Source organism: Pongo pygmaeus, chromosome 4 (assembly GCF_028885625.2).
Source record: "Pongo pygmaeus isolate AG05252 chromosome 4, NHGRI_mPonPyg2-v2.0_pri, whole genome shotgun sequence".
Taxonomy (NCBI): domain Eukaryota; kingdom Metazoa; phylum Chordata; class Mammalia; order Primates; family Hominidae; genus Pongo; species Pongo pygmaeus.
The window spans coordinates 172634817-172660673 of record NC_072377.2 but is presented as its reverse complement, the minus strand read 5'-3'; the positions used below and the strand labels follow the sequence as shown (position 1 = coordinate 172660673).

At 37.8% G+C, this 25857-nt stretch overlaps 1 protein-coding gene across 8 annotated transcripts in view; it reads right to left on the bottom strand.

The window, feature by feature from the left end:
* Window positions 1-25857, bottom strand: part of TENM2 (teneurin transmembrane protein 2) — a 1186617-nt gene that overhangs the window by 619332 nt on the left and 541428 nt on the right. The window contains exon 2 of one of the 8 annotated variants that reach the window (XM_063665338.1): window positions 6589-6706. The exons of the other annotated variants lie outside the window; for them this stretch is intronic. The gene's annotated coding sequence lies outside the window, so the exon portion shown is untranslated. The remainder of the gene's footprint in view (window positions 1-6588; window positions 6707-25857) is intronic. 8 annotated transcript variants of the gene reach the window in all.

The following is a 25857-nucleotide window of genomic DNA, read 5'->3' as shown; positions in this document are numbered from 1 at the left end:
GTTTCTATTTCTCTATAGGTAACAATGCCTTACGTGATATCTATGGAATTTCAGTGTCAGAATCTATTTAAAAGTGTACGTAACAAGAATTAATTTCTGCTTTATACTGTGTTACTAAGTGGTATCTGGGTCTTAATTATTATTGCAAGATATATTTTTCCAGTTTACCAAATAATTTTTTTTTTTTTTTTTTTTTTTTGAGACAGAGTTTCACTCTCGTTGCCCACGCTGAAGTGCGGTGGTATGATCTCGGCTCACTGCAACCTCCACGTCATGGGTTTAAGCAATTCTCCTGCCTCAGCCTCCCGAGTAGCTGGAATTACAGGCATGTGTCACCATACCCGGCTAATTTTGTATTTTTAGTTAGAGGCAGGGTTTTGCCATGTTGGCCAGGCTGGTCTTGAAGTCCTGACCTCAGATGATCCACCCGCCTCAGCCTCCCAAAGTGCTGGGATTACAGGCATGAACCACCGCGCCCGGCCATACCAAGCAAATCTGCAATTTGTTTTGTTACTTGCTTCTCACAATCTCTTGCCTGGTGGGGCACAGCTAGTATATGACTACTACCCATATTGGAAATGAGATAACCAAAGTCCAGGGAGGTTAAGTGACTTGTCCATATAGCTAGAAAGAATTGAAGTTGGTAGGGTTTTGATTCTCACCATCTTTAAATGGTGCCCAAGTACATATCGTGTGTAAACATATATCTCAACAACCACAACCAGACAGATTGAAAAAAAGTGAAGGCAGGCAGCAGGACGACCAGTGCATTGGACCAGGAGTCAGGAAGCTTGGGACATAATTTCCTAGAACTGCACTATCAGGCTGTGTCATTTTGGTGACAAATCATAGATGCAAATATACTTCAGTTTACTCATCTATAAACTGAGTGGTAGATCAGATAGCTGACATTCCTTCCTGCTCCAGCTATCCATTCAACAAATCATTCATTGTAAAAATATTCATTAAGAATTTACCATGTACCAGGCACTGTTTTAGGAAAACAGTGAAGCTTAGAGTCTAGGTGTAAGAAAGAGGAGTGAATAAACCAACTAGCTCATTTAAGAGAGTGATGGGTTTTTTTACAACAGTAAGATTGGGTGAGATGATAGAGAATGGCTGGCTAAAGCTCTATTTCAGCTAAAAGTCAAGGTTTTCCCTGATGAAGTGATATCTGACTGGACCCCTTTTGGATGATAAAAGGGAGCCATCTACATAAAATTATGGGAAAAGGATATTCCAGGCATAACTGTCCTAAGTTCAAAGACCCTATGGTATAAACCAGCTTAGCCTTTTTGTGAAGTAGGAAGGAGGTCAGTATTCTGAAGCCAATTGTGTAGCAAGTGGTAAGAGAGAAAGTCAGAATCGTATTTGAAAGCCATGATAAGTAACAAACCTGCACGTTGTGCACATGTACCCTAAAACTTAAAGTATAATAATAATAAAATAAAAAAATAAAAAGAAAAAAGAACTCGGAGTTCTTTAAGCAGGGAAAGACATGACCTGATTTAGGCTAAGATGACTCATTTGCTTCATGGGTATTGAATAAGTGTCTAAGAAATGAGCATACACACACATAAAATCCTATTCCAAAAATTTTGACCTTTAAATGAATGTTTTCTCCTGGTTTATTTAGCATATGAATAAGGAAATACAAATTAATACACCAGCCAAAATTGTGTCTTCACCATTGATACTTTAAGGATATTACTAAGTATTATAAACATGGGCAACTCAAATAATAATTAGGAGGAAAATCATATGGAAATTACTAACAAACTCATTAGAGTGTGCTTAATTATTGCAGTGAAGGGTTAGCAAGAGGATTGGAGCTTACCGAATAAATCTGTTTGCACATGGATTGATATGCTTGTATCATAATTACTCACAGCTGTTGGACTTTCTAAGTTTATTAGGAACTTAATTCCAAAACTTTCATGCTGAAAAGATTTTCTGAGAGACAAGTGTTAGCCCAGTGCCAGTGATGTGAGCAAGGAGTATTTTTCTAGCAATTCTTTTCAGCGATTACTTAGAGTAACTACAGATCTCCTCATTATACATAATGAAGTGGATCTGCTCAGTTTTGATTTTCACACACTTTGCAGAAAGAGCAAAGCCTCCTGATTGAAACTGCTTGAGTCCTGTGATGAGAAGTTGTGTGTAATATGTATTCCAATTACAAAACGATCTCAGAGAAAAGGCTTGATGCCTGATGTATTCATTTGAAAGCAATTCGTGGCTAAATTGATCTTTAAATAATCTATCTATATGCTTGTTAATTTAATAGATCAACTGACATCAGAGGAATACAGGAATGCTTCATCCTTCACACTCTGTCTTCTAGCTGACAACTAATCCTTCTTGGTAATTCATTTATTATACTTTATAAATTAGAAGAAATGTACAGATTCCCTGAAATACAGCTGAAGCTCAGCCCAGTAGTTTTCTCCTACTCACCATCAATCAGAAAATTAATACTATGCTTGGGCTAGTAATTTTGATCTCAGTCTAATTTTTGGTCTATTTAACTGATAGCTGCTGTCCTGACTTGGGGTGCTATTAACATAAATGAAGTGATTATTTGTGCCTAGGTGATGTCCTTTGTTCCTAAAGCTTCTTTACAGATCAGCTTTTGATAAGTGCTAAGATTATATGAGGACAATTAAATAAAGAAAATAATAACTTGAGAGTCAAACTGTTATCTAGGTCAATGAATTTTCCAGTGTGAATGAATGCATGTGCACTTGTGTATGCGTGCCTACACACACACACACACACACACACACATACACACACAGACACACACCTGCCCTGCTCTGTCTCTGTCTTTACAGTTCAAACCATAGTACTTTATAATCTGGTCTTTGTATCCTTATTGCCATATACCTTACATGCCAGACTCCCAAATTCTAATTTTTTTTTTTTTTTTTTTTTTTTTACTTTAAGTTCTGGGATACATGTGCTGAAAATGCAGGTTTGTTACGTAGGTATACATATGCTATGGTGGTTTGCTGCACCTATTAAACCATCATCTAGGTTTTAAGCTCTGTATGCATTAGGTATTTGTCCTATTGCTTTCCCTCCCCTTTTCCCCCATCCCCAATAGGCTCTGGTGTGTGTTGTTCCCCTCCCTCTGTCCATGTGTTCTCACTGTTCAGCTCCCACTTAGGAGTGAGAACATGCAGCATTTGGTTTTCTGTTCCTGTGTTAATTTGCTGATGGCTTCCAGCTTCATCCATGTCCCTGCAAAGGACATGAACTCATTCTTTTTAAGGCTGCATAGTATTCCACCGTGTATATGTGCCAAATTTTCTTTATCCAGTCTATAACTGATGGGCATTTGGGTTGGTTCCAAGTCTTTGCTATTGTAAATTGTGCTGCAATACACATATGTGTGCATGTGTCTTTATAGTAGAATAATTTATAATCCTTTGGGTATATACCAATAATGGGATTGCTGGATCAAATGGTCTAAATTCTAATTTTTTTATACTTGCTTTGCATTATCATATATCCATGCCTATACCCATTTCATTCCTCCTCCCTGGAATGCATTTTCTTACTTGAATTGAAATCCTACCTAACCTTCAAGGACCAAATCATATTTTTTTCTATAAAAAGGATTGCTTTACTTCATCCCAAGCAAAGTTAATATGTAAATAATTCTCTTTTTAATACTAGTATATTATTTCTTGTCAATTAAAATACAGATAGCAACAGCAACAATCACAGTGACAGCAAACACATCGTTCTTAGTGTCAAGTGCTGTTCTAAGTTCTTTGCATATTATCAGTTCATTTAACATTTACAGTAGCTGTATTTAAATCATAGATGATTTTGTTTCCCCCATATCGTGCATGAGCAACAGCGGCAATGAAAGATGAAATAATTTGTTCTAGGTCACTCAGATAACTCAGATTCTAAGAGAGCCGAGCCACATTTTCTGGGTTCTGAGTCCAGCCCGTTTCTTAGCTCCCACACTGTGATACAATGCCAACTTGCAGGGTATTTAAAAGCATGAGAGAAAATCTAAAGGGACTAGCATAGGGCCTCAAACATAGCTCTAGAAGTTGTGGTTATTTTATTAGTATGTGCAATAAAATTATTTTAAAACAAATTATAAGTAATGATTAATAAATGTAATAGGATATCATTGGTATTCTTATCAAATGTCAGTCTATCATTTGAAGTTGATACCCTATAAGTCAGCAATCACAACTGTTATGCATGAGTCTACAGCTCACATACATGACTGTGGTGCAAAATAAGCATTCAATAAATGTTAAGTAAATGAATGGATGAAATGAATGAGCAAACTAATCCAAGAAGCTTCTAGATGGGCTCTTTTACCTTTCCTCCATGGTTCTCTGAGGAACAGTGCTAAATCCTTCAAAAATCAGACAAATATTAAGCATGGATTAAATCTACTTTTCCACTTCCATTTCAATGAGTTATTATTTAAAATAAAACTCGCAAAGCAATATTTTTAAAAGTCTACATCCCGAAGTAAAACATGGAAATTATCTGATTAATGCAGATAGCCACTCACCAATTTATATTCTTGAACTCAAGAGAATCATTTAGCTAATTGTATAGGTGATTATTATGCTTTTCACAGAAGTGTGTATCATGCATTTAGAATTTTTAAATTGCATCTCCAAAAGAATCCTCTTAAATCTAATTATTATATACTTAGAATGTTCCATAATCAGCTAAAAGATTTATTATTTCTTTATAGAAAAAATGCTTTTAAATATGTGAAAATCCTCTTGTGAGAAGGTGAACTAAACATTTTAAAAATAATTAAGCAGATTTTTTGACTTTTATTTTTAAGTAGGCTAGAAACATATTAAAATAACTGGTCAATGAACAAATAAAAACAAAAACAAAAGAACAACAACAAAAACTTCCTCCTTATGTGTTTCTTGCCAAGTATATAAAGTTAAGTGTATGATCTTAAGAAAAGACTGGGCCGGGCGCTGTGGCTCACGCCTGTAGTCCCAGTGCTTTGGGAGGCCGAGGCGGGCGGATCACAATGTCAGGAGATCGAGAACATCCTGGCTAAAACGGTGAAACCCCGTCTCTACTAAAAATACAAAAAGTTAGCTGGGCGTGGTGACAGGCACCTGTAGTCCCAGCTACTCGGGAGGCTGAGGCAGGAGAATGCTGTGAACCCGGGAGGCGGAGCTTGCAGTGAGCTGAGATCGCACCATTGCACTCCATCCTGGGCGACAGAGCGAGACTCCGTCTCAAAAAAAAAAAAAAGAAAAGAAAACACTGTACTGACCATAGCCAGATTCCTTGTATTTAGGGAAATTAGGATGATATTTCAGAGAATATTTTGAGACAAAATGGCAATACAGCTATTGAGTTTGGCTAATGGCTGAAATGCTTACTTACTATTGTAACTGGTGATTGGTTTAACTTTGTAAGTGGTACCTTTCTGAGTTTAGTTTATTGAACATGCAGATACACCCCTGGAAAACATTCTCAGGAAGAATAAAAAAAAAAAAAGAAAAAAGAAAGGAGGGCAGGAGAGAGACAGGGAGAGAAGGAAAAAACTATGTGGTTTGCTACTTTCAGTAGTCTTAGGTAGATACAATAGAAAAATTAGTTTTCAGAACTCTATCAGTAGTCTGAAACTTATATGCATTCATATCCATTTTTAAAGGCACAAACCCACATTATGTGTATACTTATTTGTAAATTATATATCTCTGTATATAGATTATATACACATACTATTATTGCATGTGCTATTAAAAGTACACAACATTTTACAAGGATGTGATAAATGAAAAGTTCAATAGCTCCTTCCTGCACCACATTTGAGAACCACTGCTCTAGATAATGGCAAAGTCAATATTTAAACCTGTAGGGGTACCCAGTTGAGACTTCAACATGCTAGGATCTCATAACATTCTGATCTACCAAAAACTTAACCATGGACCCATCAACTGAAAATCAATGCTTAAATTTTTAGTTATGTTCATGAATACTTATTTTCATGAAATTATCCCTGAATGTCCTCTAAAACCTTTCCTCTCCAATTCCACTCACCTCTATGATTGTAGCCATAAAAAAAGTAAAGAAACGGTTTTTGAGGACAAATGAATGACTGCTCCGGGTAGACTGAAGGTTTGTTTAACAGTTTCACCCCGGCTGAGTAAGCTAGGGAACTAAGGGGATTCAGGTGGGATTGCTTAAGCTTAAGTACGTGGTTTAAAAAAAAAAAAAAGCTTCATTTACAGAGCCATCAATTTTCTTTATGGAGCTGGTACTGCAGAGAGAACATTGGACTATGAATCAAAAATGTGAGTCTTAGCACCAGCAGTGGTTTCTGCATCTAAGTAGTTGAATGACCTTGATTGAGTCATTTAACTTTTCTGAGTCTCTCTCTCAAAAAAAAAAAAAAATCAGTTAAATTCTTCAGATATTTATGGAGCACCTTCTTTGTGCTTGATATAATAAGAAATACTAACGTAAATAACTGCAATTCTTTTAAGTACACCCTAAAACTACAAATAGAGAATTCCTAACTTTCTAGAACTCTTCTCTAACTTTATGGAATTTTAAAATTGAACTTACTTGCAAATTGTATGCCAAATATCAGAAGAATTCCTTGCTTGTGATCGTAAACTGGACATGCTTCCTGGGGCTACATTGGAATGCAGTCACTGGCCAAACAGTCATTACAAAACTGTGTCTTAAAAATAGAAACAAAAGCTGTGGTTTTTAAGTTCATTGAATCATGAGCATCACTTGTTGAGATTTTTTGAATCCCTTGTCCCAACCCTGTGGTTTATGATTCAGTACATCTGAGCCGCAAATTTGTTCCCAAGCCCAAGTTTTCCACAACTAATTTAAAGAGGAAGCACACACAGTTACAACACCCATGGTATTCACAATACAGAAACAAACCAGTTGCTCAGGAAACACCCAACCATTCCTGATAACAGAAGGAAATTTCTCTCTTGGGTTTGAACCAATGAGCCAAAGCAAAATGGCTGTTGGTAATAAAAAATACTGCCCTTCACATAGGGACTGCAAAGTAACGTGCTACATTCTTTAAGATATATTTCCAGGCACAGTTTTCTATTGATTAATTTCTTTTGTAGAATTGCACCTATATAGGAGGGTATAGTGCCTGGGTCACATAAGGTGATTAGTCAATATTATTATAAAGATGGAAGGAAAAAAAGAAAAGAGGGAGAAAGGGAAGAAGGGAAGAGAGGGGTACAACTAATCTGTTAGGTTGATTGCTTCCACCAATTCAGTTCTGCTTTAGAAAGATCCCTTAAGCTAACACTTGGAGAGCTTTAAATGAAACTCTACCTGATATTATGAAGTAAAATTAGCTTGGATTAAATCCAGCATTTGCCATGTGTTTTCAAGAATATTTTGACTGATTTGCTCCAATTATCCCTGAATGTCTTCTAAAAATTTTCCTCTCCAAATTCCACTCCGTTTTCAAGGGCTAATTCAAGTCTTAATTTTTTTTTTTCTGGGAGGCTGTGGCAACTATTCTAACCTTAATCATTTATTCTTCTCAAAACTTTGAACTTGCAAGTGTTGACAAGTATATCTTGTCAACCTGAAAGGAATGTAAACTCCTTGAACAGAGGGGCCATGTCTGATAAATCTATATGCCTCCGAATTACTTAGCGAACCTCCTCAGGTTCCGCATTGTTAGCTTCGCTGTGGCTGTATTTACTACCCACTCCTGGATCTCAAATATTTAACTCTATCTTCTAACTTAAGCCACTGCCTCCCAGACATCTCCATATAGATATCACCAATACTTCAAATTCAAAATATCCAAAATTAAACTTCCTCATAGATTTGCTCTTTCACTGATGTTGTTTAGTACAAAATCTAGAAGTCTCGCAAGTGTTCTCAATTTCTCCCTCTGCTACTCCTTACTCATATCAACTCTGTTCATTTTACTTCAGAAAATAATACGATATCATGACAGAGAAATCACACTTTAAAGCAATAAAATATGTTTGCCAAGTCATCTAAACTTACGTTTGTTTGTTTGTTTTTTATTTTTGGCAGTGTGATCAAGAGCAGGGCATTTCCTTTCATGGATTTTTTTTTTTAAGATATGTTGAATAAAAATAGCTAGATAGTTCCTACTTTGTGTCAGATACTGTGCTGGGTACTAAAGCTACCTCACACACACACACACGTGTTCCATGTATGTGCATGGTGTGTATGCGTGGATTTGCCTAGTGTGTATACCAGTCACCTACACTGGTGTGGTCCAAATGAAGTCCAAAGTAAAGCAACAAAATAAACAAACTGCTTTGAAATTAATGGGTAAAAAGCTTAATCGCTACGGGATCCACAATTGACTTATGTCTCTCAACTGGGTAGATTTAAATATGGCGGCAATGGCTGCCTTAGAAGTACGTATTAAAGAGCTGATTTAATATGTAGTGTTGAGTAGAATTATTGATTTTTCCAGTGTCACTTTGGCATTTTATTATATTTATATGTATTCACATATTTTGTAATAGACTAATTTATTCCCAAAGCATGTAGAACAATTTTCTCTAAGAACTTCCTTTTTATTGAGGAGTAACCTGATATATTTGGATCCAAGATGCTTTGCTCCATAGACACTATCATGGCCCAGGGAACTTGTAACGCTTATGGGGCAGACTTTCCATGTCAAGCCCAACTCAACAGGAAGCCTCTACAGCCCTCTCAGGTGGGCCCTACCAGGTCGCTGAGAGGCTGGGTAAAAAGCAACATCTACAGGGACTGTTTAAACCCCCCACAGGATTGCTGCAGATGTGAGATGGCAGAATCAGACCCACTGACATTCACTTCCTTGGGGCAGTGAACATACCACCATCAAGAAGTCCGGTATCTGTTGACTAGGTTCTAGGTGCCAGGCCTCATGGCAGGGGCTGAGAGAACAACAGCGACCAAAACTGACCCAATTCCTGACCTCACAGTGCTCACAATCAAGAGAGAGGGGCAAATAAATAATCAAAGACATAATCATAATCCACAATCTGGGCTATGATTAAAAAGGGTAAAGTATTTATGAGAGTGTGTGGCAGGTGTCCTAGCCTTGCCTGAGGATGGGGAGTCGATGGGTCAGGGAGGGCTTTTCTAAGGAAGTGAAGTTTAAAGCAACATTTGCAAAGTAAATAGAACAGGCAAAGCCCAAGGGGGTGAGGTCTAGGGAGAGCATGCTTAGATGAGGTGAGGTGAGTCTTGTGTGGAACAGTAGTAGGAATATGGTACATGCTCAGCGACAGTCAGCTCATTTCTGTGCTTTTAAGAACTCCACATTGGAGGAGCAGTCATGAGTTTGCTCACATTCCATGCTAAGGCCTGCACGACTTACATAAGCTGGCCCCTGCCTGCACCAGCTACTCTATCCACTGCTCCTTACTCCCTATGCTTCAGCCACATCCAACTTCTATCTCTGGATGCACCCAACAGGTTCTATACTAAGACCTTCATTGTAGCTATTTTCTCTGCCTAGAACACTCCAGGTCTTTATATGGCTGGCACCAAGTTCAAGCATCAGCTCGAATGTCACACTCTCAGTGAGTGTGCTGTACCCAGACCATCTTCCGTGAAATAGCCCCATTTGCCTGCCTGTCTTCGTTTTATTATTTCATTATCTTTTTATTACAGCTCAAATCACTAGCTGAAGTAACTGAGTTTACTTATGGCCAAGCTTACTGACTTTTTTTCTCAACTGTAATGCAAGCAACAAGAGGGCAGGGATCTCATCTATTTTAAATCTTAAACTGCCACGAGCTCGATTCCAGATTCAACTGTGGCAGGTCCAAAGTCACAAGCGTATAGTACATGGTAGACACTCAATGTATAACTGCCAAATGAATGAATGGATATATATAACAACCATATATCCTACAACAGAGGAACAATCTCTGCCAGTGGTCCAAAACCCTGTTGGGTACATGAGGACACTGGGGAGCACTTTCCTAGGTTGACTGAAAATAAATCAATCTTCTGTATAATTTTGCCTCAGGTGACAATTTCCCACTCTGGGGCTTTCCCAGGAGAGAAAAGCTATGCACAGATATAGCTCCATGTATCTCTGCTGTGTTAATTTCCCTTCTGAGTAGTGACACTCTTAGATGTTATATTCCTAGGTTACTGTTCCAGTTTGGCTTTAAATATATTATAAATGGTTATTGCATTTTAAAGAATAAATACTTTGAGAAATATGGGAGTTCCACTGGAGACTTTTTTGAGATCAACACTCATAAAAATCACCATATATTGCCCAGGGCCTCAAAATCACTCAAAGGAGTGTATATAACTCCCCCCTTATTTGCGGCAATTTCACTTCATGCAGTTTCTTGTGCTCAATTGTAGTCTGAAAATACTAAATGAAAAATTCCAAAAATAAGCAATTTATAAGCTTTAAATTGTGTAACATTATTATGAATACTGTGATAAAATCCCATGCTGTCCTGCATTATCCCACTGCGGAGGTGGGTCATCTCTTCATCCAGCATATCCAAGCTGCTGATGCTCTCCACCCATCTGTCAGGTAGTAGCCATCTCAGTTACCAGATCCACTGTAGTGTGTCACAGTGCTTGTGTTCAGGTAACCCTTTTCTACCTAATAATGGCACCAAAGCACAAAAGTTGTGATGCTGGTAATTCGGATATGTCAAAAGAAGCCGTAAAGTGTTTCTTCTAAGTAAAAAAGTAAAAGTTCTCCACTTAATAATGAAAAAAAAAAAAAGGATGCTGAGGCTGCTAAGATGTAAGGTAAGAATAAATCTTCTATCCACAAAATTATGAAGAAGAAAAAAGAAATATGTGCATTGTACATATAGGGTTTGGTACTGTCCATTTCCCGCACCCACTGGAAGTCTTGAAACGTATTTCCTGAGGGTAAGGGAGGACTGCTGTACTTGGATTTCCCACAGCATAGTTCCATTTCCCCTCTTCCACTTTCTCCTCCTCCTTCTCCTTCTCCTCTTCCTCTCCCCCCTCCTCCTCCTCCTTCTTTCTACTAGATACTGAATCATGCAACAAGATACAACAAGCAGTGCCTTTCTGGGTGATTATAACACACTCTGGGTGGTGTCATAAGGCACAAGAAGTGCAATAATTTCCCCCAATCCCAGGGAGGTGTATTGCTTTAATGTAGTTGACTCTCTCTATAACACTGAGAAAACCAAACATATGTATTTACTGGACACTACAAGGTGAGTATGGAATGTTATTATCACTCCATCAGTAAGCCTTGAAAGTGTTCAGAGTTTGAAAACACTATCTTGTTTTATGTTCTAGTGTGAAGTCAATTCATGTACCTGCTCTGTCCTGGATTTTCTATGAATTATTTCAACTATTTTGGTCCAGAGAGACAGTGATATAAAAATAATCAATTGGAAAATATGTATGAACATGGCATTGTGCATGAGATTTAAGTGTACAAGTTTTATAGACATAATAAACAAATATTAATGAATAGCATTTACAGAGCCTTTCAAACGTGCCAGGTAGTTTATCATGGATTATCCCATTTAATCTTCAGAAGAACCCTAGGAAGTCAGCACTATTAATAGCCTCATTTTACAGATAAGAAAACCGAGACATGTAGACACTGAGAAATTCACCTAATGTCACAGATCTAGAAAGTGGTAAACCGGGATTTAAACCTAGGTCTTCCTTTTTCTTCTAGAAGTCAAAATGTCAACACTAAACCTTTTGACCTGATTCAACATCTTGTTCTACCACACATATGCTATGAAACCTTGGATTTCTAAGCCCAAATTTTCTAATGTGGAAAATAGTGATGATAACAGAATTCACTTCAAAGATTGTTTGGGGGTTAATATAGCTGAGTACTTGACTTACAGTAAGCACTTAATAAATTATGATAATTATCATTAATTTATATAAAGCTCTATTCCAGATTTGACTGTGGCCAAAGTGACAAGCTTCTTTTAGGTGGTTGCCAATGCATTTGGAAAACAATGCAAGCAATACACAGCTAAAAAGTCAATGAGTAATAAAGAAAGTAAGAATGAATGGTCAACTGCAGAATATTAGTAATAGTAACACTGTGCTAAAGTCTTTCTTTATCCTCAACTGCACGGTATTCTTAAAAGGCAGGTATCACCTTCTGCTTACAAATGAAACCGAAGACAGAGAGGTTATTTGTCCAAAAGTATACAATTATCAAGTATTACAGAAAGGATTTGGATGATGCCGGCTCATCCTAAGTCCCACATTCTCTATACCACCTTGTACCGTGTCAGCCTGATTTCCACTGCCATAGGAACTCAGAGGTAGAGGGGATCAGTGGCTATGACAGGAGAGAAAGGAAGAGGTACTGACAGGGGCCTATAATAAAGTTTTAGGAGGTAGAACACTATCACAGTAAGAGAAATCCCTGATCATGAAGAAGGAGGAGTCAACATACAAAGCATAATACCACGAGGGAAGAGAATGGAACCCCATGTTGAAAATGTGAGGAAAACTAGACAACAGAGGACCTTCAACGTTAAGCTGTGGCCTTTGGGTCACACCTAGAAGGAACTGAAACAACTGGAGATTTTTTAATAGGGCAGGGAGAATATGACCACAATGTCTTTGGAATGATCCATAGAACAGAAACATGCAAGACAGAGACGTCACTGACCAGCTTTAGGAAGAAAAAAACAATGACAGAAGAGGGCTGAAGACCTGAATACAGTGCCAGGAGTAAGAGCTGGAAGATAAATGCACATGAGCTCCTAGAACTCAGGTTCCAAGTTGGTGACAGCAACCTTCTGAGGACTAGGGCTTGGTGTTAAACTCCTTCTGAAGCCTGCACACAGAGATTTGCTATGTAGGACAGACACTGCTGTTCTACTGTAAAGTTCTTTACAAACACAAAATATCGTTGTGATCATCCTTACTTTATGTAATACCCATTGAGGCTTTCCTTTTAGCAGTTTATTCAAAATAATGTGGATTTCTCTGTATGTAACTGGGATAATTTAAATTAATAAGAAGAAGAGTTGGGCCGGGCATGGTGGCTCACGCCTGTAATCCCAACACATTGGGAGGCTGAGGTAGGTGGATGACTGGAGGCCAGGAGTTCGAGACCAGCCTGGCCAACATGATGAAACCCCATCTCTACTAAAATAAAAAAATCAGCCTGGCATGGCATTGGGCATGTATAGTCCCAGCTACTTGGGAGACTGAGGCAGGAGAATCACTTGAACCTGGGAGGTGGAGGTTGCAGTGAGCCGAGATTGCGCCACTGCACTCCAGCCTGGGCGACAGAGTGAGACCCTGTTACAAAAAAAAAAAAGAAGTAGAGTCAAAACAAAAACGAGCTTCCTGTCTTAAGGAATCAAATCCTTGTATTTATAAAGATTTACTGGGGTGTATCAAATATACATCCTAGATATCCTGAGGTTATTGGGAAAATGGTTGTCAGAATTATCATCTTATGGTCTTTTTCTGCAGTTTAATATCAACAGGTGAACTCCAGTATCTGGTAGCTACATTGATAATAGGACCTCACATTCTCTCTTTTCAAAGGGAACTCATATACTGAATTATCAGAGCCCAGATGAAATCCAGTTAATAGCTGAAATTGCTGTTTTCTTTAGTGTGTTGCCTTATCTCTTTTTAACAAGCCTTACTTACTAGGGTAATTGCACTGAATTCAATCCATTATCTATGGATTAATTCATTAGAGTGGTTTAAACTTTTGGAAAATGGATGGGTTTTAACAGTCCTCCCCTCCATTCCACAAATTGACACTGTAAAATACGTCTTTGCCATTTTTATAGAGGCTCCAATTCATGAAATAAAAATCAATGAAGACATTTCCTTTCCAAGCCCTCATGTCATTGTTATGCTCCCTTGGTTGCATGGAAAGCCTCTGGGTAAAAGGGAGGACAACTCTAATCAGAAAGAGAGTCATTGTCTTCGGGAAAGCGTGAACAAATGCATTTCTGGGCCAGTGACCTTACCACTGTGGCGGCCCCCAGTGTTACTGCCTTTGGGGATGCAGCTACAGAACCAGACTGTCCCTGTCAGTTGGGGCTGGTGTGGGAAAGTGCGTAGAAACCCAGACCCAGCCTTTTCTGAAAGCAAAATAAGGTTGATTATCATGAGAGTGCCAATGATTTCCCTTTTGCTTGGTGTTGTCCTTTTCAAGTGCTTTTTTGATTTCGTTGTGTATAGCAGTTGTTCCAACTTTTCTAACTGGCTATATCAGAATCACCCCGAGCTTAAAAAAAGAACACAATTCCCAGAGATCCATTCCCTAGAACTCATGATTTAGTACATCTGGGCTAGTGCCCAGAAATGTTTGTTTTTAGAAAAGCTTCAGGTGAGTCATATGCAAAATTCATGTTTATAAGCTACTGACCTAGTCATGTTTCTGTTTTCTTTTTAAAAACGACCACTTACCCAAATGAATAAGGATGACTGGAATTGTTTTATGTATGACACCAATCAATCAATGGTTTTAGTTCTATTAAATACATCAGCCAATTTGGGAAGCTAGGACAGAAACACACAGCATGAAAATCCAGATAAAATTGTCCAACCTGAGACCATTCTATGTACCTACAGAACCTTGCCTCTCTCGGTGGCCTTCTGATCACATTTTGAGAATGGTAAAGACAAACATTGACAATCCACCTCAATTTGTGGAATATATGGATATCATAAAAGTTAGATATTACAGAAATACGGTGTAGCAGTTTTTAAATATGCTCACAAATTCTTTGACACTTCCTCCTTCCAAAGGCAGAGCCTAATCTTTCTCTCCTTTAATATGGGCTGGGCTTAGTGAATCACTTTTAAAGAGCAGAATGTGGAAGAAATATTGGTGGGGCTAAGGTGGGTCCCAAGGCTGGGTCATAGAAGAGATGTCTTCTTTTCTCTTGACTCTGCTGCTTTGGTGGATGCAAGCTATGTCATAAGGACATTCAAACAACTCATGGAGGAACTCCAGCAGGGAAAAACTTAAGCTGCCTGCCAACAGCCAACATCAACTTGCCAGTCATTGTAATTAAGCTACCCAGAAAAATGATTCTTCTGCCACAGTCAAGCCTTCAGATGACCTCAGCTAGGGCAGATGTCTTGACTGCCACCTCATGAAAGGCCCTGAGTCAGAAAGGCCCCATTAATCCACTCCCAAATTTCTGACCCACAAGACTGTCAGAATTATTAAATGTTTATTGTTTTAAACCATGAGGTTTTGGGGTAATTTGTTACAGAACAATAGATAACTGATACATCTGAGCAGACTTTCCTTATCTAACTTTTAGTGGTTTTTACCTCTACCTTTGTTTATTCCTTATCTGGGATACACAGACACATAAAAAATGATCACACATACAGTTCAGCAAATATTTCATAATTTATAAGCATTGTTTTAAGTAAAGTCCCTAAAAATCTTGATAAGTAATGGTTTATTAATAATAGCATTTTGGATGGCTTCAGTAAGGTGGTATGTGATAATAAAATAATTAAGGTAAACATGAACCGAAAAAAAATCTGAATAGTAGGGGAGAGACTGTAGCCAGGGAATGGTCTTCTTATATTTTACAATGCCACACCATCACACGTAAAATTAAATGTATTGGTAATAACAGATAGCTGTTGTAGGCAGTATGCAAAAAATCATCTTAGTCTAGCTTTGCAAACATTGTTCAAGGAGCAAATTCAGAAGAGGAGTTGCTACGATGAGAATATATCTGATGATGATGGGCCCTCAAAGTCTAAACACGTTTCCCTGTTAAAAGGTGAAGTGACAGCTCTCTGCTTGGGGGTAAAACAGCCATGATTTAACGAAGTGATTTGCTAAATGAAGCCTCAAGGAATGGAATACTGAAAATCAGCCAATAACTCAGAACTAGGTGATTAAAGAAGAGGATGTGGACTTAGTTAAGAGGGTGAATAGTTTCTTAATGAAACAGAATGGGTATCGATGCAACTAGTACCTTGTTTATAGCTCTCTATATTATGCATCTACAGATAAACACTTCATCTAAGTGTTTAGTAAACATATTATAGATTATATTTTGTCATTCCCAACAACTCTTCTCGTTAGGAAGCCTTAAGTTAAAAGAACACAATTAGTTCTTGTTAAGTAAAAGTTCTTGAATCCTGAAGTCACAACTGGCAGAGCCAAAATATCAAGAGCTCAGAACACACCTTTTAAGTGGATGAGTAACTTGTTATATGTCAGGATTTTTGTCTTTGGGAGGATAAGATGTAGCACATAAGTTAGATGGTAAATATTGGCAAATAAAACATGAAAACCATCTAACTTTCTTTTCAACTTTTATTTTTGATTCAGGTACGTGTGCAGGTTTGTAATAAGGGTATACTGTGTGATGCTGAGATACGGGGTATAATGGAATGGGTCATCCTTGTAGTGAGCATAATATCCAATAGACAGTTTTTCAAGGCTTCCTCCCTGCCTCCCTCCCAACTCTTGTAGCCCTAAGTGTCTACTGTTCTCATCTTTATGTCCATGAGTACCCAATGTTTAGCTCTCAATTATCAATAAGAACATGCACTATTTGGTTTTCTATTTCTGCATTAGTTCACTTAGAAAAATGGTCTGCAGCTGCATCCATGTTGCTGCAAAAGACATAATTTTGTTCTTTTTCATGGCTGTGTACTATTCCATGGTATATATGTTCCACAGTTTCTTTATCCAATCCACCATTGATGGGAACCTAGGCTGATTCCATGTCTTTGCTATTGTATTACTGCAATAAATATATGAGTGCAGGTATTCTTATTGGTAGAACGATTTATTTTCCTATGGGTATAAACTTAGTAATGGAATAGGTGGGTCAAATAGTAGTTCTATTTTTAGTTCTTTGAGAAATCCCCAAATTGCTTTCCACAGTGGATAAACTAATTTACATTCTCACCAACAGTGTATAAGAGTTCCCTTTTCTCCACAGCCCCATCATCATCTGGTATTTTTTGACTTTTTAATAATAGCCATTCTGACTGGTGTGAGATGGTATCTTATCATGGAAAAACACCTAACTTTTAAATACGTTATTCAAATCTCCCAAAAGAGATAGATTTCATTTTACTATAATGGGAAAAAAATTTAAAAAGGAAACAAAACCAAAACAGTCAGCATCTCCACTAGTATTGTACACACTCTCTTCTGCAGTTGTGCAAGCAGAACAAAAAAAAAAAAAGATCAATACAGAGTTGTCCTTGCTAGATTCCTTCTTACTGCCAGGATTCCTTCCGAGGACAATGTGAAGCAGCCAGGTGTGAGGTAGTTGTGCATAGTGGGGAGCTCGCTCATCTAAAGCCATTCAAATTCAGTAATAAAAAAATCACTGTGCAGGCTAAACAAAATCCTGTTGGCTGCGATGTAGCATTCAGACAGCAAGATTGTAAGAATGACTGGTTTGGTGGTAAGCTTATAAAAGAAAGTGAAATTGCACTGGATAAATCGACTGGGAGTGGGGAATCTGAAAGAAGGTAAAAAAATTATTATGTGGTTTTTGAAATAATAAAGAGAAACCCAACAAATTGGGAAAAGAGAATTCGATCTTCCCTGGTAATTTTCTGTTGAAATCATGTTACGGAACAGAACAGGACAACAGAAATAATAATAGCTAGAACGCAGTATTAGAAAATAAAACAAACGCAGTCTCCTTTTTTTTTTTCAGAGGAGGGGGACTTATTCAATGATCTACAGGGGACTTATTCAATGATCTACATTCAAAGCAGTTGGCCTTGAAACAAAAAATAGCAGCCCTATTTCTTGAGCTAAGAGCCTAAAAAGCAAATCTCACTCTTTTGCTATCTTACACAATGTCTTACTGCCACATTTTATTTGGGGGTGAGGGAACAAGATTTTAAGAGATGTTTTAAAGAAATGCTTAAAACAACAAAAGTGCCTTTTCTCTTTTCCCTGCCACAAGTACAAACAACTATATATTGTTGGGAAACAGGTCAAGCGGCAGCAAGAAGAAACTGATAATAACGCAATGCAGCTTTGACAAGACCGTGGAAGAAGGAATTATCAGAAAGAAGCAAACAAAACAAAAACTCTAAAGGTGAGATGAAGGAATCCCCACCCTCCTGGTCTCCTCTTTGGATGTCTGAATTCGAATATGCATACAGCAAAATAGCTCTCAAGCCTCATCCCTCTTTCTGGCTGAGTGTTTGTCATTTTCATCCCTGGAGATGCTACTTAAAGCAATTGTCGTGTCTACAGTATATGAGGGATTTTCAAAAACACAATGTACCTGGAGCTGGAATAATACTCACCCCTGAACCTTGTGGAATGGCTTAATGCTGATTCTTTTCCTCTGCTCTATATTATGGAAGAAATAATGGTGGGTCTAAGGATGGGTCCCAAGGCCCATTTAATATTCTATATATTCTTTCTTCTTTCTAAAATATGAATCAGTGAGTGAGGAATCTATACCTTTGCCAGTATTTGGAAAGAACTTGGCCAGAAGTCGTTTACCCTGAATCTCAATTCATTGTTTCATCTGAGGCTTCTTCTTTTAAAAAAGTTGGTTTATGCAGGCAACAGGAGCTTTTAAAGCATGGCATGCTTTACATTGCTACGCTTTTATGCAAAATTTTCAGTGCTCAGCTCTTGGATTTCAGAGGTTTGATGGTAGGAATAGCCCAGAGGGGTGCTTCTCATCATGTCTCCCTCAGCCAGGCTGCTGTTTACTTTTTGATAATAAAATCAAATAAACCAAATAGAACAAAAGTCAAAATATAATTAATTTCACAATTTCACTCATTTTGCTTGCACTAATAAAGATAAATTGCAAATATGTAAAAAACTGAAACACTTATGTAATCTTATTAAGATCCAGTATATAAAATAGTGTAAACACATGCAGCTGTCAGCAGGAGTCTCTCATGAATATACACACATATTAGCCTAAACATGTTTGCCTCTAAGATTTTTATACTGTAGTATGAACTTCTTGTGAGAAGTAAAAATGAGGCCAAGTCTCAAATTTCCTGTGCCTTAGAATTTGTTGAAAATGCATGTTAACAACTCTACTCTCAGAAATTCCAAATTCATAAGCCTGCAAGTGAAGCCTTGGAATCTCCATTTTAAATAATCGTCCCTAAATGACTTTGGCGCAGGTGGGCCATGACCACACTTTGATACAACCCAGCTCAGTTTATCCAATATACTTGTTAATTGCTTACCTATGTTAGGTATCCTAGGGGTTCAGGGATGTGATAATGAATGAGGTAGTGTCTTCCTGAGCTCACAGTGCAGTGGTAGTTGCCTGAGTCTACTTGCGTCTATATGGCCTTTCTCCATTCCTACACCCAATCGGGGGAGGTTCTTATCCCCTTAGAAATATTGCAGGCAGTGAAATAATGGTTCTGAATTATCTTTACCACAGCATAGAAGGTCCTGAATGACCTGGCCCCTCCCTACCTTTCCCTGGATCCTGCCATTCCTCCCTCTCCTCGGTCTTCTCATCTTAGTGTCTTTGAATTTGACAGGCTCTCCCCAGACCACACTATGGCCTCTGTAAGGTCATTTCAGCTCAAATGTCCCTACCCCTGGACAGGTAGGGACAGCTTTCTCTGACAACTGTATCTAAAGCAACAACAGCAGATTCTCTCCAAAGACATTATCTTGTTTTATGTTCTTCACAGCAAGTATCATTATCTGAAATGATCTTATTCATTCATTTATGTAATTAATGCCTGGTCCTTCCAACAAAATGCATGGAGACCTTGTCTTTCTTTTTCATGTTGTAGACTTTGCTCCCAGTATAATATCTGGCCCACATCATCACTTATTAAATATTTGTTGAATGGATGAGTAAACCAAAGGATAAATAAATGTTCGAAGTATTTTCCATCCTGTCTCTCTCCTTACTTCTTAGCGTTGATATTGGGATCTGCAAGAAAATGGATGTAAAAGGGACTTGAAAATCTAAAGCAGCCATAAATGCAAAATATTCTCACATCATTACCATCATTAATTATTCAGAGCTGGTTGCGAATTGAAACATTATCTTTTTAAAGGAGAGAAACCAAGGAACTGGGTTTGTTATTTAGGGGTTTGGGAAAATCAGGGATGGGGAAGACCAAAAAATAACCTGAGACATGAAAGGAGACCAGAGCTCTAAATCTCTTTCAAAATCAAAGATGAGTCAAAACATTTCTTCTCCCAAGATTGCTTCTCTGGAGCATTGAAAGAGGAGAGGACTGTAAGTCTAGAGTGGGAGCTCTGTCATTTACAAATATCAACATTTCAAGTGAGGCAAAGCTGAATTGATATATGTTCTCAAAAGACAGCTTTTCTATAGCACATTTTGAGCTCAGTTCTTGAAAAAAAAAAAAAAAAAAGCCGAAAAGCAAAGTTTTAGCCAACAGCGTTTAAGTTAGATATTTAAAACCACAATAGCCTTATTGAAAAGGAAGACCTATAATCCCAACCTATTCACAAGTTAAAAAAAAAAAGGAGCCATGAACAGTCTTTAAGAGCCATGCACTTATTTTTAAAATGCTTTTCAGTAAATTATGATCAAGAGCAAATTGAAAGGTACTGCAGACTTCTACTGAAAAGGGATAGCGTGAGGCTTGCTTCTTGGGAATGTATGAATTGTTCTGATTTCCCCCTCCAAGTGCTCCCCGCAGCTGTGCCCTGTCCTCTTGGTTTACACCGATTACCATTATTAGGGAGACATTTTCCTAATTGCATGTACCATTCATTGTCAGATCTAAGGGCAGGTCTGAATTAGACTGCAGATGCTCAGGCTGCCCTGCATAACTAACCACACCGCCAACTATTGACCTCTCAGAAGGTTAACAGGCATTTATTGACTCTTCACATTTAGCACAACCCTACTCTTAAAATACATACATATATTCATTATTAATCACACTTTGCTTCTAATCATCCCAAAGAGATTTTCTCTGGTTCTACAGCATAACCTCCAGATCAGTATGGACTACATTAGTGGTGGTAGAAATGAGTTACGCAACTTGAATTTTTGTCCACCTACCATGAAGCTGTCAGTCCTATTAATTTTTTTTAAAAGGAGGAGGAACAGAGAGAGGTCTTGAAATGCCAATGAAGGAAGTAGCAAAGTCAGAGTGAGCAGGTTTACCCAATGCTTAAGGCTAACAAGAGCCACAGGACAAAGTCATAGGCAATGGTTTGCCTGACTGCAGTCTATTAAAAACATTGCATGCATTAAGTATATCTTTTATTAGCAGGAGTGCCAGTGCTTTTACTAGGTCTAAGCACTTTAATGCACAATTTATTTTAATCCTCAAGACAACTGTGAGAGTCAATGTCTCAGGTCTCCATTTTACAGATGAGGGAATGTAGGGGATGCTAAATAACTTTCTTAAAAGAACAGAGCTGGTAAGTAGTAGCAAGAGGATCCCATCCACACCAGTCTTACGCCAGAGACCATGCCTTTAATGTGCCCTGTAATTCCATAACACCCTCCTCTAGGTTCAATTTCACAGATGAGGAAACAGCATCCACCAAATTTTATGCCTTGTTTAGAGTCAGAATGCCAATCTCTGACAAAGACTGGAACCTGGTGCACTTGGTAGTTAGTAAGGAAAGATCAACTCTTTATTTAAAAATGTGAAAAGGTAGCAGAATAAAGCTGCTACTTCCTTTCAGTTATATATGTCTTTTCACATTGTTACTGATGACACAATATTGACCTATACAGTGATGAGAAAACAAATGGAACTATCTTCCAAGCCAGTTCACAATAGAAAACCAAAACAAAAACCAAGCAAAAGAAATGGAAAATTATACTTCTATAGTCTCTAGAAAAAATGGAAGATCTAGAACACTGGGCAGTGTTTCCACGTGGCTATGTCATGGGATTTGAGTAGTGAGTGCTCCTAGAAATGAAATACACACTCCCCAGTTTGCCTCAGTGACAACCACCCCAATTGTCTTTCTAAAAGGGGGTACTCACTACTCAAAGACCTGTCTTCTTCACTCATTTACCTGAACTGCCTAAACCCCCTAACTAGGTACATTTTTAGGACTCCTAGTATAGAAACTCTTTTTGCGGGGAGAGGGAGTGGAGAAAATAGACACCTTTATACAGGTAAAATGGTACTCAAATGAACATCAGTGACAGATGGTGGGGGATAGAGATGGAAAGCCTCTAGCTGAGAATACAAAAAACAGGTTGCTTGACAAAACATGAGGAAATTTATTGCAAAGAAGGTTGATGGCCTCCCAGCTTCATCTCCCCAAACACAGGTGGCTGGGACAACTATTCTGCTTTGCTATAGTTATACACAGACTTACTGAACTTATAAGTAGAATAAGTAGCTTTCACTATTCACAGACACTGAGTGAGCTCTGACATGCAGCTAAACGAATGATGTTCGCCATGTCTGCACATTAGAATCACTTTGGAAGTTTAACATGTCCGGTGAAGACAAAATGAATAAGTGTATATGGAAGTAGGTCCAGGAGGAAGCCCCCAGAGGATCTGATTCTAATGCATCTCCGGTGTTGATAACTACTCACCATTTAACAGGATAAGGGCACAAGCCTGAAGGGGAAAGGAGAGCTTATAGGGGGTGGTAAGAGCATATCCTCTGGAGTCAGGCTTCCTGGGTTCAGCTTCAGCTGTGCCACCCACCCACAAGCCAACTATGAGTGACCCTGGACAAGTGGTTCTGCTCAACTCTAAGCTAGTAATGGAGTAAAATTAAAGTGAGGGAATACATGCAAAGTGCTTAGAATACTAATCACTCGATAAATGATAACCATTATTATCACCATCGTATGTTGCTGATGGCTTTGATTCCCATTTCAGGGGCAGGTAATTAGTGATAAATTTTGTCACAGTCCTCCGAAATTAGGTATCACTTCAAGACCTCCAATCCCAAGCACAGCACCAAACTGAAGCAAGGACAATTAATGAGCAATTTCAGAATCCAAGTCCATCACAAAGTACTTAAAAGAACAGATGGCTCAGCCATCACTGGGTCCCATCTCGCTAAGGTACAAAATTCATATGTGAACAAAATTAATTAATTAACTTATTCCTTCATTCTGAATATATGCAGAGAGTTTACTGTGTAGCAAGCATTGTGCTAGCACAGTGATTCTTTTTTTACTTAACCATTCGTCCAAGACTTTTCTTTCCATTTGAATATTCACCAGTTAAATGCACGTGAAGACAATGTTTAAAGCACAGTGTTAGGCTCGCTGGCTACAAAGACTGTTCAAACACGAAGCCTCTACTAAGGGATATTAGAATTGAGTGGGTAGGAAATGCTTGCAAAATACACAGAGGTAGAAAGACAGAATATGAGTCTGCAAAAGGCTGGTGACATCTGAGTGTCAGTTATTAAAACAAAATTAATTTAATGTAGATCAAATAGAGATCAATATTTTCTGGTAGCAGTTTAGTAGTTAACGGACTAAAACAATACATTGAATTTTTTGACTTTTTGTTTTGAAGTAATTTAAGATACACAAGAGGTTGCAAAAACAGAGAGTTCTCATGTAGCCTTCACTCAGTTCTCTCCAAGATCATTTTACATAACTATAGTACGTTATCAAACCCAGAACATTGTCACTGGTGTAACACTATTAACTAAACCACAGACCTTACTGGAATTTCACCAGTTTTTACGTGCACGCATTTGTGTATGCATGTGTGTGTTCAGATGTGTAGTACTAAGAATGACTATACAGTCATTTTAAAATGCAGAGAAAATACATAAAAAAGTTACATCTCAAGATGACACAATTTAAAGAAGGGAAAAAGCAACTCTTAAAACTAGGGCACCCACTGGAAAAATAAAGCATCATAGTTTCCAACACAGAAGCTCTGCTCCAACTGGAGTTCTGAGCAATACTTGTGTAATGTTTACAGCAGATTATATCACAAAGCTCTAAACTGAAAGTTGCATTTGTATAGGCACAAGGGAGAGAGGTAGACATGCAAAATGCAAAACCAGATAATCATCATGGAAGGCTTCCTACAGAACAAATGCTCAATCTAAGTCAGATGTATGAGACACCTACATTTTCAAATATTTTAGCTGTGGAAGTGAATTAAAAAAAACAAATGTCACTGGAAAAATTATTGCCTCATATAAACATGCATTGCCCTTTTTATGTTTGAGTAAATCAAAAGAAGAAGAAAACAATTACACTGTTTGTTTCCTCACGTTCATCACAGCCAAAAGCAATGCAGCCCACCATCCCCTCCCTCTCTCCTTCTCTCTCTTCCTCCCTTCCCTTATTTCTTCAGAAATAATTCTGAAGAATATTGAAGATTTGATTTCCCTAATACCCTTACAGCCTTTTAAATGAATGCATACATGCTCATAATTACAAGTAAGGCATTTGCTATTTTGCATCAGTGGAATTTAAGAAATTAAAAACCAAAAGGGGGTTTTCAGGAACACAGCAGAATTGCCTTTTTAATAATAGATTTGGCTCCTCTAATCCATTCTTAATCTAATTAAGACAATGAAGAGGATTGGACTGCCATCTCAAAAAATGGCAAGAATGCTATAAACAAAGTGCAATAAAGTGATCAGTTCACACCCCATCAAATTTACTCACAGTCTGAATAACTGCTCTTATTTCCTGTTACATTTTTACAGTTTAACAAATGTTTTCATTTGATTTCCACCACTTCGTTTTTAGATCAAGCACAGGCTATAGGACTTCTAGTTCTGGAAAGTGCATCACATCTGGTGAAGCAACAACTAGTGTGTGATTATGGAACCCTACAAATTGATGCTAACATCTCCAATAAGCAAAGATAATAATTAAGTGGTAAACCTCCGGTATTAAAAACAGCAACGGTGTTATTAATACCCAAATGGGCACCAAGACAAACAGCATTGATGGAATTTAATTAAATGATTTTATGATTGTGTATTCTTTGCAAGCTCAGCTGATTACATGGTTATTCGTGAATAAGCATTTAAATCTGGAAGCTAAAATTCTATCTAATGGCCTTTTGTTCAAATATTTCTTAGGCGGAAAAAAGGTAGATTTTTTTTCTATCAAAAGCAGAAATGGATTAACAGAGGTAAAGATAAGTTGGTTTTGGTCTCTATTTCCACCACCAGCAAAAGGAATATTAACATTCAAACTAATTGGTGATTGCTTGCCTTTCTTTTTTTTCTTAAGTGATGAGTAACTCTGGAACAAAATGGGCTGTTGGTTTTCTCCCTTAATTATAACTAAGATATTCTGAGTGTTTATTCAATGATGGTACTAAAGGTTCAAAAAAAATCTGCCATGTCAGGGGTCTAAGTCCCTCCCCGAATGCCCCACCTGAAATCTGTGCAATGCCAGCTAGAGCATTTATCATATTCTGAAATTACAACACAACTAAAGATAACTCACTTACTGTGTATTTTTGCAGAGGTAAAAAATACAATAAATAACAACTAACAAAGGGCAAATGAGTCAAGGAGTGTCAATCTCAGGTTCAAGGATCTACAACTTGCTAATTACTTTGTTAAACACAAAATGAAATAAAAACAACCAACCAACAACAGAAATAACACCTGCATTCTAAAAGACATCAACAGTCAATTTCCCCATCAGCAAGACTTAATAATGGTAATATTTACTGCCCGCCACTTCTTAAGGAAGAATCATCATGAGCAAATATTTCTAAACATATGGAAAAAAAAGTCACCCCACCCCACATTATTCACGGTAACAGGACAGTCCAGAATAGAAATATTGTTATAATAAAAATCCTTATTAGGTGACAAAAATGTATGTTTTGTTCTGAATCGAGATAAAGTTGTTTGGAATGTTTATGAATATTGTCAGGAACTCCATACAGTTCTCATAAATTATAATTTCACCCTTAGATTCCT